This window comes from Piliocolobus tephrosceles, chromosome Y, assembly GCF_002776525.5.
Source record: "Piliocolobus tephrosceles isolate RC106 chromosome Y, ASM277652v3, whole genome shotgun sequence".
NCBI lineage: Eukaryota > Metazoa > Chordata > Mammalia > Primates > Cercopithecidae > Piliocolobus > Piliocolobus tephrosceles.
In genome coordinates this window covers 26,141,266-26,156,845 of record NC_045456.1, presented here as the reverse complement: position 1 = coordinate 26,156,845, position 15,580 = coordinate 26,141,266, and the positions used below count along the sequence as shown (strand labels likewise).

Genomic DNA, 15,580 nt, shown 5'->3' with positions numbered 1-15,580 from the left:
ATAGATAGATAGATAGATAGATAGATAGATAGATAGATAGATAGATATGTAAGTATATATATATGTGTATGTATATATATTTGCACACATGTATGTGTATACACCCACTCATACACACTGCCATTCTTACCATGTAGCTTCAGGACATGAGGGCATGTTGTCTCACTTAGGAAAACAGTTAACAATGACATAATTTGGTTGCGAAAACATGCATTTACTTTTTCGAGTTTCCCCACCTAACCCATTCACATAGAGTAGTGAGGGTTGGAACAAGTTAAAGGCACTCAGCTGCAGTGAGTTCTTCTACCCCCATCTGCCATGCTTTTGAGACCACAGTTCCATGTCGAACAGCTCTAACTGACCATTGGAGTCATATGACATGCCTTACTGAGTTCTTGGACCTGCCCATATTATACTGCAGAGCCACATACTGCTGGTGTTGAAATACTAAACATGGAAAGTGGCACCACATACAACTTTACCACAGCCATCATCACAGAACCAAGGAGGCCTTTTCCACACTTTGCAGAAACAAACCGCAATTCACCATAGCCGTTTTATCAGTGCCAATAACACTTTTAGTAACCTCAGTCATCCAATCAACTACTGGACTCTTAAAACCAAAATGATCAGCGATATTAACAGGTGGAACTAAGAAAGTCCCACTGCAAGCCAAAAATAGCACTCTGATACTTTGACAAACCATGATTTCTTTATATAATACACATTTTAAATAAAACAATGCAAACAAAATCCTGGGTCACTTCTCCACATTTCCAGAGAGCAGTGAAAGCCTAGATCACTTCATTAACACTATAATGAAGTGAACATTTCTCTCTTTGAAATGTATTCTTCAACTAATGAGATTATAAATGTTCATTGTACTTCATCTTGTTTCTAAATTATGGAGGATTACTCTTTTCCTGTCTTAAATAAATAAAACCTCATGATATGATTTGACTGTGTCCCCCACCCAAACCTCATCTTGAATTGTGGCTCCCACAATCCCCACTTGTCATGGAAGGGACCCAGTGGGAGATAATTGAATCACAGGGCCAGTTCCCACCATGCTATTTTCATGATAGTAAGTTCTCACAAGATCTGATGGTTTTATAGGGGGCTCTCCCCTTCACTGGGTTCTCATCCATCTCCTTCCTGCCATCCTATGAAGGATGTGTTTGCTCCCCCTTCCTTCATAATTGTAAGTTTCGTGAGGCCTCTCCAGCCATGCTGAACTGCAAGTCATTTAAACTTCTTTCCTTTATAAATACAGACCTTATTATAGTATATATTACTATATATACTATATAAGTATATATTACTATATATACTATACTATATAGTAGTATATAGTATATATTACTACGTAATATACATGTAGTAAGATACAGATCTTACTCCATAGTTATATATATATATACTCTCTATATAGAGAGAGTTTTAAAAATGTTGTTGGGGTTAGGCCTGCTCTCCTTCGGGTACCATTTCTGGGTACTTGGAAAGTACTGCCCTTAGGAAGATGTGGTATATGGAGGGGTTCTGTATACATCTGGGACAGGTGAGCTCAACATGAAATGTCTAAAGTTTGAAATCTCAGCCCAAGGTAGATGGACTGTTTTTCACCACCAACCTTCCATTCCTGTAAGGATTTTATGAGCTCTTTATTTACTTATTTTTTGTTTAATGTAACCACCTGCAGAGAGAAAGCCTTTTCGTCTATACATTTTTTCAAAGCCTATAAATGTCACAATGACAAACTGCTAGGAGGTATCACCTTCTATTTTTGCTCATTCATGTGTACTACTCTGCCCCAAGGAAAATGAGGAAGGTCTTCCTACACTGCCATTCACTTAACAAAGGACAGTGGAGACTTTCAAAGTCCAGACGTAGGTTGTTTAGAGAAAAATGAGGAAACTGGAAAATATTCATTAACTGAATGGTAGTAGAGGGCCACAGCAGACAACCTAATTGCCTCAATGGCCTGGGCTTCAATTTCCATTCTCACTTTCTCTAAATCACTGAGCAAAAGTTGTAACTTTGATTTAAAAGTGGTAACTCAGGGGTCTAAAAAATAGAGGCACAGTTTGTCTGAATATCCATTCACATAATTAAGTAGGAAGTGAAGTCTCCTCTAAAAGACTACAGTACTCAGACAAAAAAAAAAAAAAAAAAGCAATGGATTTGAGCTAAACTGAACATATTTTTCCCCTTTGAGAATAAAATGCGTATTATTAAAAGTCAGAAAGCAGTACAGAAAATAAATTCTGGTTTATAAACTAAAATTGTGTCTCTTAAAGTTGGCATTAACATCATAAGACTGGCTCTCACCATATTTGGAATTTATGTATATTTTCACCACATAAGCCTGTCTTCAGAAGGAGGACACTAAAGGACTTAAAATATTTTTATATTGCTACTTCATTTGAATGCAATATTCGTTCAACAAGTTGAATTATTGATAATATTCAAAGTTTTATGAAAAGTTTGAAGTGTGGAGTACCAATTAAAATGCAAGAATGTAAAACAAAGGCCATTCTGTCATGCACTTGAAGGTTTACTTTTGTGAGAACCTTTTTGGTTGTGCAGAAATAAAAGCACAATATTCCATCAAGATTTTAAAGAGACCCCTGCACTTGTGAAAACAATTCTTTGGTGTGACTGTGTCAAAACTCCCATCTTTATGGAGAGACTATAAGCTTTCTACAAATTACTACAGACACAAAAATGAACAAGCCAAATTCACAGATTAAAAAAAAAAAAATCTATATGCTTACCATTAGTGTACATTCCAGAAATTTGAAAAGAATTATTTTCAAATTCCTTCAACTCTCCTTGCAAATTTACAGCATCAAGATAACTTCATTATCTACCTTATGCAGCTACCAGTCCCTTATCAGGTATCTGTTATATTCTTAAGTTTGGGTAAAAATCAGCTAGGTTACTGGTTTTAGGGCCTACTGTATATGAGGCATTACTTTATTTAAATAGAACACAAAGAAAAGAAAAATTCTTTCACCGGAGAAGAAAACATCAAAGCACCTTTAAAATGGTATCCAAGCACAGGCATTATTATGAAAATGCAATTATCATTCTAGTGTCACACACACACACACACAAAATCAAGCCTCCCATTTTAATCCACTGATTTAAAACTGATTAGGTAATTTTCCACTTCCTACAATAGCCTTGATTATGTTTTTACATGTCAAACATACTCTTTAGAAAGGCTACATATATGTGTGTGTATATATATATATATATATATATATATATATATATATATATATATATATATATTATATGTATACACACACATGCACACACAGAAATATGGAATGCATGTATCTGCAGAATGCATTCATTGCATTAAGTAATAAAACACTGAATTTATAATCTGAGAAAACACATCCTTGCAGAGGTCTCCATGAAATTCCTATATAGCCATACCCCCAACCCCTAACATTTTGCTTATTTCCACAGGAAAATCTATGCTGAGGATTTAATGGATTACTGCTAACATCTTCTCCACTGCCAACTAAAGGTATGAAATAATTGTCCACTCTCCAAATCTGCCCTCACAAAACTGCAGACTTCTTTGCGATCCGATTTCTCCCAGCTCTGTCATCCTCTAGAAAAAGGCTCAGTGCGTTCATAGAAACCAAGCAGGTCTCTTGGAGTTTCTGCCTCCTTGTTTTCATGAAATTCAGGTAGGTGTTTGCACCCTAACCATTTAATTTCTAGTTGGAGAAGGAAAAAGCTACCCAGGATATCTGAAACAAGCACTTCTAAGTTGTCCTAGCAGAATGACCACACCAACTGGCAATTCCGCTTCGTCGGAATAACGAAGTGTCGCTAAACTTCTTACTTTGTTTCTTCCTTTTTTTTTTTTTTTTTTTTTTTGCTTTTGCCTCCCTCACATCACAGGAACGACTGATTCTGAAATGGAAGCTCACGCACACCACCCCCGTGTTAAGAAAACATAATGTAAAGCGTATGTAAACCCTTACGGGCAAGGGATGCCTTCAAAAAGCGCAAGATTGGAGTACACAGACAAAAAAAAAAAAAAAAGAAAAGAAAAAGAAAAGAAAAAGAAATATCCCACTGCCCAGAAAAAGAAAATGAGCAATAGAAAGTAAAATAAATAAAATAACATAAAGAATAATTAAACAATAAAAATGAAAATGAAAAATACGCCATACTACCACCCTGTGGATTCAGCTCTCAAGGACATCGCCCGTTTAGTTTCAAAACCCCTACCCAATCCCCATCCCAAATTTCTTAATTTGGGTCCAAATGGCGGATCGGGGTCCTCCGTCCTAGCTCCAGGTAGACTCGCCCAAGCCCTGGGCTGAATTCCTGACGCGGGGTCCCAGCGCCCAAGCTGGCTGCAAGCCCCGGCGCATCGCCGGGGCGAAAACCCCGCCGCCACCTCCTAGCACCATTCCACGCAGCCTCCTACACCGGCTTCCCCTCCATCCCAAGACAGTAGCCGTGTGCATACATGAAAAGAGGCCCACACCTGCGGTAGAGGTGTGGAAGAAGCCAGATTAAAGCAAATCCTGGGTAAAAAAAAAAAAAAAAAAAAAAAAAAAAAAAAAAGGAAAACGAGAGAGAGAGAGAGGGGGAAAGGGGAGGAGGAGGGAGGGCGGAAGAAGGCAGTAGGGAGGGAAAGAAAGAAAAGGAAAGAAAACTGAGGAAGGGGAGCAGTATGATGCGGAGGACATTCTCCCGGCGCACCTGGTTTTCCGAGCGAGACATCCGTTCCCACGGTGGCCTGGTCAGGCCTCAAGGCGAGCAAGGGTTGGCATAATCCCCCACCCCCCGCTCCCGCCCCCGCTGCTCCGGGTAGAAAGGGCGCGCTGTGTCTGGCGGCAACTGGGCTCCAAAATGGACGCCCGGACCCAGATTTGCGCGGGTCACATGGCCCACATACCCGGGGCTCAAAGATCCCGGCTCCGCCCAGGAGACCCCACAGCCGAGGGACCGCAGCCTACCGGTTATCCGAGGGGCGAAAGAGCCAGGTCAGGCTGGGGGGCAGGAAGACGAAGGGAGAGTCCAGGAGACCAACTGAAGGATGACTGTCCCAGGGTAGACCCGCCTCCTGGAAAACCATAGGCGGAGAGAGTCACCGAAGAGGAGGGCGCAGGCCGGTACCTGAGCCTCTCCTCCCACAGCAAGACCCCAACCCACGAGTCATCTCAAGCCCAGTGGCACCTACCTCCCTCTCCCCACGCCATCCCAGCCAGCACATCAGCAAGTCAAGCCAAAACGTTACAGGCGCGGGTTGACTTGCCCCAGCCGCGGCAGTGGAAAGCGGACTAGGCTGAAGTTTCACTCTCTCCCTGCTTTGTCTAGCAGCCCCTAGCTCACCCGCTGCAGTCTCTCCTGCCACCGACTGCGCGGTTGGCGGATCTTCGCCATCAGTTCCGCCCAGGGGAGAATGAGAGAACACAGCCGAGCTGCGCGGGAATTGGGAGGTGGGTAGGGGCTGGAGAAGAGACCTGATGAAATCTGCCTGAAACAGCAGAGAATCTTGAGATAGGATGGGATGTGTGGAAGGAGCGGGTGGTGGTTGCCATTTCTAGGGCTGTGGGGGTGGGTGCGCCTATTGGAACGATTCCTCAGACCCCTCCCCCATCCCTGCCTTAGGGATGACAGACCCAGCGCCTGGCAAGCTTAACAATCCTCCAAACCCCACTCGGAGAAAGGGTGTTCTACATGACTACCGACCAAGGCTCCGGATTCCCTGATAACCAGATCAGGGCTCTGGGAGCCTGTCCTCTCGGCTTCCGGTTTTTCTGCTCTCCGAAACAGCAGGAAATTCATAGATGGTGCACAGGGTGGCAACTGCAAACCGCCCTGCACCCCTATCAAAAGGTCCAGGCCACAGTCAAAGTCTTCTGAAGAAGCAAAACCACGAGCTGTACCCCATTTCTACGGCTTACCTCCCCCCTCCCACTCGCCTCCTAACACACTCGGGAAAAGGATGCTTGGAGCCCGCTTCCGGATTTGGAGTAGCAGCGCCGAGCTCATTTCATCTTCACGCGGGGTTTCCAGCGCGCCCCAGCCGTTCCCCAGCCCAACAAAGCCAAGCCCAGTCTAATCACTTGGATTATTTCTTGCATCCCCCAAGCCTTATCTTATTCTAGCCCAGGAGATGAAGGAGGGAGAAAAAAATCTTAATGCAATCCCAACCAACGTTTTTTTCCCCTTTTTCTCTCTGGCTAATGGCACCAAACCCCACCCCGCAACCCCAGCCTCCCATAATAAGCACCCCAGCTGGTTATAGTTTCCTTAAAGACTGGGCTTTCGGGTGGAGAGAAAAGATAATAAAAGCCTTCCACGCTCACAGTTTGCAGAAATCGTCCCGCTTTCACCATCTCCAGTCCTGGCGCTTTACTCCTTTTCTCAATGTGCGTGTGTGTGTGTGTGTGTGTGTGTGTGTGTGTGTGTGTGTATTTTTCCCCTCTTTTCCCCGCCACAATCTTCTGTTAATTTGTAAGGAAGGCCGCACTACTTTTTATACACATCTCATACGGCCCCATGGCCGTTTAAATTGCTAATTGCAGCAAAATGCTTCCAAAAAAATGGTGGTCTGGATTTTTATTTTGAAGTGAAAATAAATCCAAATGTTCCTGTGGAGAGATTTGCATGTAGAAGCCGCACATGGATGTCCACATTCCCATCCACACCTAAGAAATGGAGCTAGACAGATGGGAGACAGTCCTGTCCAAATTTTCCAATAATACTCATCATCATAAAAGGAAAAAAACAAATATCAGATGAAGTGAAGCTGAAATATCTCCAGTGAAGCTTTCCTTCCTTTTCTGGAGAGCCACTGCAAGTCAAATTGTTTAAACGGCTTTTAAAAATAAGAATAATAATATGCGAGAGACACGTCTTAATACTTCACCTACCTTAGCTGTGGAAGACCTGCATTGTCGTTAAGAGTTCTTTTTACACATCCAGATTTTTCTAGGGAACCCGAAAGAGGTATGATTCAGGACGATGTATTGAAAGGCCAGGCGCCTTCCCCTTCTGGAACCCCCCAACTAGATTCGCTCTTCCAGAGGAATGCAAGAGCCATCAACATTGCCTGGTTGGAGGAAATTCATTGTTTCTGCTGCCAGTTGTGTGTCCCTGGGCAGAACAAGGATTACACTTGAAGCAGGAAGCGCGGAGCTACTGGCTGAATAAGAGCTCTGTGCTAAGAGATAGAGATGAGAAAAAAAAAATGTCTCTGCAAGAAAAGAAGAGCTAGGGGAGAGAGGTCGGGCAGCCTCCGGCGCTTTCCTTCTGCCATTGGACCAAACTGAATGAAATTTACAAAGCCAGCAGCCAATAGATCTCCGGAGTCGGTCCCATAGCTACTGAAATCATGTCCGTAGCTACAACCTAATGCAAAGGGCAGCTAATCCCAGTGCAAACCAGTTGTAACAGAGACATTCCGGCTACCCTGGAGATAGAACAGGTGGACATGGCACATGGTGCCACCGCACCAGACTCACACAGCAAATCTTCTTTCTCTTTGCTTTTTTAGGACTCTCTAGGTACCCTTCCCACCAAACATGCTGCAGTATATGCAAACATCTTTAACTGTTTAAGGTCACGATCTCCAGCAGTTCTTTTGTCTGTGTTACTGTGAGTCAATTGGGAAGTAATGATGTAAAAAAAACTTTTAAGAACAGCAAAAATTGGAATGCAGCTCTGTAAAGTACAGGAGTTTTTATGGCCTGGACATGATTGAAAGGGGATGAATGAAGGCTTTTGTTTATTTCTCTTCTTATACTTTCATGATTTTGATAAAATATAGGAGCTGTGCCCAGCACGAGGCATTTGTTTCTAAATACTCTTCATTTCTCAGGTCCAGTAGGTTATCTTTCCTGGGGAGCTTCAAGTTGCAGGGGACGAGGAGGAGGGTACAAGCCCTGTATTTAAAGTTGGGTTGGACAAGGTTGGCTTGAAATTGACAATACTTAAAGTTCCTGGTATTTAAAGTTGGATTGAAGAAAGTTAGGTTTAAATTGTCAATGCAAAGATCAGAGGACATCATAGAATGTTGTCACAATGAACATCGATTCTAAAATGAGATTGCTTGGGTTTAAGTTGCCTGTGACCTTAGGTGTGAATTTTAATGTTTGCCTCCATTTCTGCTTCTGTAAAATGGAACAGATAATCTCCATGTAATATTGTTGTATTGATTAGCTGAGTCAATGTATGGGGGCTGCTTATCTTCACAATATTTCATAGTGATTACTTTTACTCTGCCTGGTAATAAAACTTAGCTTTTCTTAAAATTATTTCATGGTCCATTAATCCATTTATGGAAGGAAAAATATCATGTCCCCAACACATAGGACATTTTCCTAATTGCTTCTGCTTTAGACAGTAAAGCTAAGCATGAAGCCTTCCCTGATGATGCAAATAATTTTGGGCATCATGAGCAACAATGGGGAAGATGATGGACACGAATTCAGGGACCTGGTTTGATGTTAAGACTCTATCCTTACAAACTTTGCCTAGTTGTAAAGTCAGTTGTGTTCTGTGACTCTGTAGAGCTGACATTATTATTATCTTTCCTGTGGGTTGCTTTCTCTTGTGGGGACTACATGAGATAGTATGTATGAAATCACCCTTTGCCAACAAGATTGATGCATAGATATACACTTATCTATTAATAGATATCTATACCCAATAATAGAAAAATGTATATCCATACATACATCTATGTGTATGTGTTCCCATTATTGGATATTTAGAAATATACATATAGGGGCGGAGCAAGATGGCCAAATAGGATCAGCTTCAGTCTCCATCTCCCAGCGCCAGCGACACAGAAGACCGGTGATTTCTGCATTTTCAACTGAGGTGCTGGGATCATCTCACTCGGGAGTGCTGGACAATCGGTGCTGGTCAGCTGCTGCAGCCCGACCAGCGAGAGCTGAAGCAGGGCGAGGCATCGCCTCACCTGGGAAGCGCGAGGGGGAAGGGAGTCCCTTTTCCTAGCCAGGGGAACTGAGACACACAACACCTGGAAAATCGGGTAACTCCCACCCCAATACTGCGCTGTAAGCACACCAGCACACCAGGAGAATATATCCCACACCTGGCCGGGAGGGTCCCACGCCCACGGAGCCTCCCTCCTTGCTAACACAGCAGTCTGCGGCAATCTAACCACAAGGCAGCAGCAAGGCTGGGGGAGGGGCGCCCGCCATCGCTGAGGCTTAAGTAGGTAAATAAAGCCGCTGGGAAGCTCGAACTGGGTGGAGCTCACAGCAGCTCAAGGAAACCTGCCTGTCTCTGTAGACTCCGCCTCTGGGGACAGGGCTCAGCTAAAGGAGTAGAAGCCTGTGAAACGCGAACCACTCTGTCTGACAGCTTTGAAGAGAGCAGTGGATCTCCCAACATGGAGGTTGAGATCTGAGAAGGGGCAGTCTGCCTGCTAAAGTGCGTCACTGACCCCTGAGTAGCCTAACTGGGAGACATCCCCCACTAGGGGAAGTCTGACACCCCACACCTCACAGGGTGGAGTACACCCCGAGAGGAAACTTCCAAAGCAAGAATCAGACAGGTGCACTCGCTGTTCAGCAATATTCTATCTTCTGCAACCTCTGCTGCTGATACCCAGGCAAACAGGGTCTGGAGTGGACCTCAAGCAATCTCCAACAGACCTATAGCTGAGGGTCCCTACTGTCAGAAGGAAAACTATCAAACAGGAAAGACACCTATATCAAAACCCCATCAGTACGTCACCATCATCAAATACCAGAGACAGATAAAACCACAAAGATGGGGAAAAAGCAGGGCAGAAAAGCTGGATATTCAAAAAATAAGAGCGCATCTCCTCCTGCAAAGGAGCACAGCCCATCACCAGCAACGGATAAAAGCTGGTCAGAGAATGATTTTGACGAGATGAGAGAAGAAGGCTTCAGTCCATCAAACCTCTCAGAGCTAAAGGAGGAATTACGTACCCGCGCAAAGAAACTAAAAATCTTGAAAAAAGAGTGGAAGAATTGACAGCTAGACTAATTAATGCAGAGAAGGTCATAAACCAAATGACAGAGATGAAAACCATGACACGAGAAATACGTGACAAATGCACAAGCTTCAGTAACCGACTCGATCAACTGGAAGGAAGAGTATCAGCGATGGAGGATCAAATGAATGAAATGAAGTGAGAAGAGAAACCAAAAGAAAAAAGAAGAAAAAGAAATGAACAAAGCCTGCAAGAAGTATGGGATTATGGAAAAAGACCAAATCTACGTCTGATTGGGGTGCCTGAAAGTGAGGGGGGAAATGGAACCAAATTGGAAAACACTCTACAGGATATCATCCAGGAGAACTTCCCCAACCTAGCAGGGCAGGCCAACATTCAAATTCAGGAAATACAGAGAACAGCACAAAGATACTCCTCCAGAAGAGCAACTCCAAGACACATAATTGCCAGATTCACCAAAGTTGAAATGAAGGAAAAAATCTTAAGGGCAGCCAGAGAGAAAGGTGGGGTTACCCACAAAGGGAAGCCCATGAGACTGACAGCAGATCTCTCGGCAGAAACTCTACAAGGCAGAAGAGAGTGGGGGCCAATATTCAACGTTCTTAAAGAAAAGAATTTTAAACCCAGAATTTCATATCCAGCCAAACTAAGTTTCATAAGTGAAGGAGAAATAAAATTCTTTACAGACAAGCAAATGCTTAGAGATTTGTCACCACCAGGCCTGCCTTACAAGAGACCCTGAAGGAAGCCCTAAACAAGGAAAGGAACAACCAGTACCAGCCATTGCAAAAACATGCCAAAATATAAAGACCATGGAGGCTAGGAAGAAACTGCATCAACTAATGAGCAAAATAACCAGTTAATATCATCATGGCAGGATCAAGCTCACACATAACAATATTAACCTTAAATGTAAATGGACTAAATGCTCCAATTAAAAGACACAGACTGGCAAACTGGATAAAGAGTCGAGACCCATCAGTCTGCTGTCTTCAGGACACCCATCTCACATGCAGAGACATACATAGGCTAAAAATAAAGGGATGGAGGAAGATCTACCAAACAAATGGAGAACAAACAAAAAGCAGGGGTTGCAATCCTAGTCTCTGATAAAACAGACTTTAAACCATCAAAGATCAAAAGAGACAAAGAAGGCCATTACATAATGGTAAAGGGATCAATTCAACAGGAAGAGCTAACTATCCTAAATATATATGCACCCAATACGGGAGCACCCAGATTCATGAAGCAAGTCCTTAGAGACTTACAAAGAGACTGAGACTCCCATACAATAATAATGGGAAACTTCAACACTCCACTGTCAATATTAGACAGATCAACGAGACAGAAAGTTAACAAGGATATCCAGGAATTGAACTCATCTCTGCACCAAGCGGACCTAATAGACATCTATAGAACTCTCCACCCCAAGTCAACAGAATATACATTCTTCTCAGCACCACATCACACTTATTCCAAAATTGACCACATAATTGGAAGTAAAGCACTCCTCAGCAAATGTAAAAGAACAGAAATTATAACAAACTGTCTCTCAGACCACAGTGCAATCAAACTAGAACGCAGGAATAAGAAACTCAATCAAAACCGCTCTTCACAGTTTCTTCACAGAATTGGAAAAAACTGCTTTAAAGTTCAGATGGAACCAAAAAAGAGCCCACATTGCCAAGACAATCCTAAGTCAAAAGGACAAAGCCGGAGGCATCACGCTACCTGACTTCAAACTATACTACAAGGCTACAGTAACCAAAACAGCATGGTACTGGTACCAAAACAGAGATATAGACCAATGGAACAGAACGGAGCCTTCAGAAATAATGCCACACATCTACAACCATCTGATCTTTGACAAACCTGACAAAAACAAGAAATGGGGAAAGGATTCCCTGTTTAATCAATGGTGCTGGGAAAATTGGCTAGCCATAAGTAGAAAGCTGAAACTGGATCCTTTCCTTAGTCCTTATACGAAGATTAATTCAAGATGGATTAGAGACTTAAATGTTAGACCTAATACCATAAAAACCCTAGAAGAATATCTAGGTAGTACCATTCAGGACATAGGCATGGGCAAGGACTTCATGTCTAAAACACCAAAAGCAACAGCAGCAAAAGCCAAAATTGACAAATGGGATCTCATTAAACTAAAGAGCTTCTGCACAGCAAAAGAAACTACCATCAGAGTGAACAGGCAACCTACAGAATGGGAGAAAATTTTTGCAATCTACTCATCGGACAAAGGGCTAATTTCCAGAATCTACAAAGAACTCAAACAAATATACAAGAAAAAAACAAACAACCCCATCCAAAAGTGGGGAAAGGATATGAACAGACATTTCTCAAAAGAAGACATTCATACAGCCAACAGACACATGAAAAAATGCTCATTATCACTGGCCATCAGAGAAATGCAAATCAAAACCACAATGAGATACCATCTCACACCAGTTAGAATGGCAATCATTAAAAAATCAGGAAACAACAGATGTTGAAGAGGATGTGGAGAAATAGGAACACTTTTACACTGTTGGTGGGATTGTAAACGAATTCAACCATTATGGAAAAGAGTATGGCAATTCCTCAAGGATCTAGAACTAGATGTACCATATGACCCAGCCATCCCACTACTGGGTATATACCCAAAGGATTATAAATTATGCTACTACAAAGACACATGCACACGTATGTTTATTGCGGCACTATTCACAATAGCAAAGACTTGGAATCAACCCAAATGTCCATCAGTGACAGACTGGATTAAGAAAATGTGGCACATATACACCATGGAATACTATGCAGCCATAAAAAAGGATGAGTTTGCGTCCTTTGTAGGGACATGGATGCAGCTGGAAACCATTATTCTTAGGAAACTATCACAAGAAGAGAAAACCAAACACCGCATGTTCTCACTCATAGGTGGGAACTGAACAATGAGCTCACTTGGACTCGGGAAGGAGAACATCACACAATGGGGCCTATCATGGGGAGAGGGGAGGGGGGAGGGATTGCATTGGGGAGTTATACCTGATATAAATGATGAATTGATGGGTGCTGACGAGTTGATGGGTGCAGCACACCAACATGGCACATGTATACATATGTAACAAACCTGCACGTTATGCACATGTACCCTAGAACTTAAAGTATAAAAAATTCTCTTAATTCTTGATGATAAACCTGAAGATAAAAATACAATTTTCCTTTGTAAAATCGTATTTTCCTCTGTAAAATTGTATTTTCCTTTGTAAAATTGTAATTGAAAAGTTCCCTGAATGAAAGTATGACTTGAAAAAAAAAAAAGAAAAGAAATATACATATACATTTTTTCCATTATTGTGTACCTATTGAAGACTCATTAACACAATAGTATTTTTATAAATATAGCTTATCCCCCAAATCAGTCATATACATGGATGTAGACATATATATGTAGATATATGGACTATATATAGATACCTATGTTCTAAACTAAACCAGAACCTCAGCTTAAACACAGTGATTTATAACGGGCCACAAAGTCATGGGCTTTGCCAAGGATGTATTAATTCATTGACTTATTCATAAGTTCATGTTTTTTTTTAACACTGACACAGTCCTAAGCACAGATATACATCTGTAGTGATACTCATCCATTATTTTTGAGAAAGCATACAGTCTAGTAGGCGAAATAACCAAAAGCATGAGAAAAAAAAAATATGATTACAAGAAAGTGTGTACAAGGAATACATATAAATTAATAGGGACCCACAGAGGTGAAAATGATTAAGGAAGGGTTTGCAAAGGAAGAACATTCTGAGTAGGGAAGGAATGGTTCATCGACACTGACTGGGTGAAGAAGTTGAGAAAAGATCTGTGGATAAAGACATCAAAACAATACTGTATGTGTGGAGATCTAGAAATAAGGAAGGTTTGGCATGGCAGGACATTGAGTTTGAAAAGAACGTAGTGAGAAACGGAGTGGAGATCTAGTTGTGAAGAGTTTTGATTTCATGCTGAAAAGGTGGAATTTATTCAGTAGGCAGTTGGAAAGCTGATAATATATTTTCTGCAGTGAGGGGAGAAGAAATAATCAGATTTATATTTTAGGACAATCACTGTGACGGCAACATGGAGAACTAGTTGAAGAGGGCCTATGTGGAAAGCAAAGAAAATGTTTGTAAGGTTATTGCAAGAATGTATGCAACAAATGAAGCCCTGAATGAGAGAGACAGAGAGAGAAAGAGAAAAGGGGAAAAGGAAGGGACAGAAAAGAAGGGGAGTGGAGAGGAATGGGGAGAGGGGAGGAGGGGAGAGGAAGGGGGAGAAGAGGGGAAGTTGGTGTGGAGAGACATCACTTCTAAATACCTTAAGGAAGCATGATAAAGTGAGATTGGGAGGCAGCTTTTGGGCAAAATCTGAATGCTTGGCTTAGTTTGTGGGTGCATTGTTTGGGTAGTATATCTCTTCCCTGAGACATGTGACTTGGGAGAGAACAGACAAGTCACTTTTATCTGAATTACCTCATTAAGACTTTTTAAAAATAATTGATTAATTTCTTAAAAAAAAAAAAAAAAAAGGCCAGGAGCAGTGGATCATGCCTAGAATCTCTGCAATTTGGGAGGCTGAGGCAGGAGAAACACTAGAACCCAGGAGTTCGATATCAGCCTGGGCAATGTAGTGAGACCCTATTCTACCACAAAATTTTAAAAAGAGTGACAGCGCACGTACGTGGTACCAGCTATTCAGGAGGCTGAAGGTTGGGTCACTTGAGCCAGAGAGATTGAGGCTGCAGTGAGCCATGATCACGTTACTGTACGTCACTGTACCCCAGACTGGGTTGCAGAATGAAGCCCTCCTTTAAAAAACTTTTAAAAAATTAGAAAGCATCTTAGACAAATGGAATTATGCTTGTAAGAAAAAGTAAATATAAGATGTTATGAGTTTATAATTTTCCCTAATCCAAAATCCCTCATAAGTGACCAGGATAGGACCTAAAACACCAGTTCTTAACAGCTGAGTCACGGGATTACAATACAGACAGAAGAGCTTCAGAGGTTAACAAACAGGATTCCTGAAAGACATAAGGATATCATTATTCATGTTTCTACTTGAAATCTAATTGTGGAGTATGGTGAGATGTGGGAGCTAAGAGAAGTCATAAAATGAAATAAAACAGTAGGGTTCCTAGAAGGATATATAAGCTTGGTTTGATACAAAGAACTGGAAAAAACATGAGACATTATCTATACCATATTACTTGTTCTCTCTGATTTTCCATTTCAGTGTCTTCATCAACTGCATTCGACATACTGTTATGTTCATACTATTATGAACATACATACATTCATACATGCTGTTATGTTAATGTTTCTATGGGATCAATATGTAGAACCCGAAATACAATAATGGTGAAGCCAGATACACTACAGGGCATTGATTTCTATTGACTCTCCTAATACAATCAAATTGAAACAGAAATATTTTCAGTATGATAATTGTTAGTGCAATAATAATATATACTATGTTATTAATTATTAATCTTTATAGGAGAGATAAATATGTATAGTATAAAAGGTGCTTAAAATCTAA

At 41.6% G+C, this 15,580-nt stretch overlaps 1 protein-coding gene across 1 annotated transcript in view; it reads right to left on the bottom strand.

Moving 5' to 3' along the window:
- LOC113219575 (neuroligin-4, Y-linked-like) overlaps nucleotides 1-5,608 on the bottom strand; it is a 90,519-nt gene extending 84,911 nt beyond the window's left edge. The window contains exons 1-2 of the mRNA XM_026448666.2: nucleotides 5,219-5,608; nucleotides 4,995-5,101 (exon numbers count right to left, since the gene is read on the bottom strand). The gene's annotated coding sequence lies outside the window, so the exon portion shown is untranslated. The remainder of the gene's footprint in view (nucleotides 1-4,994; nucleotides 5,102-5,218) is intronic.
- Nucleotides 5,609-15,580: the final 9,972 nt, after the last annotated feature.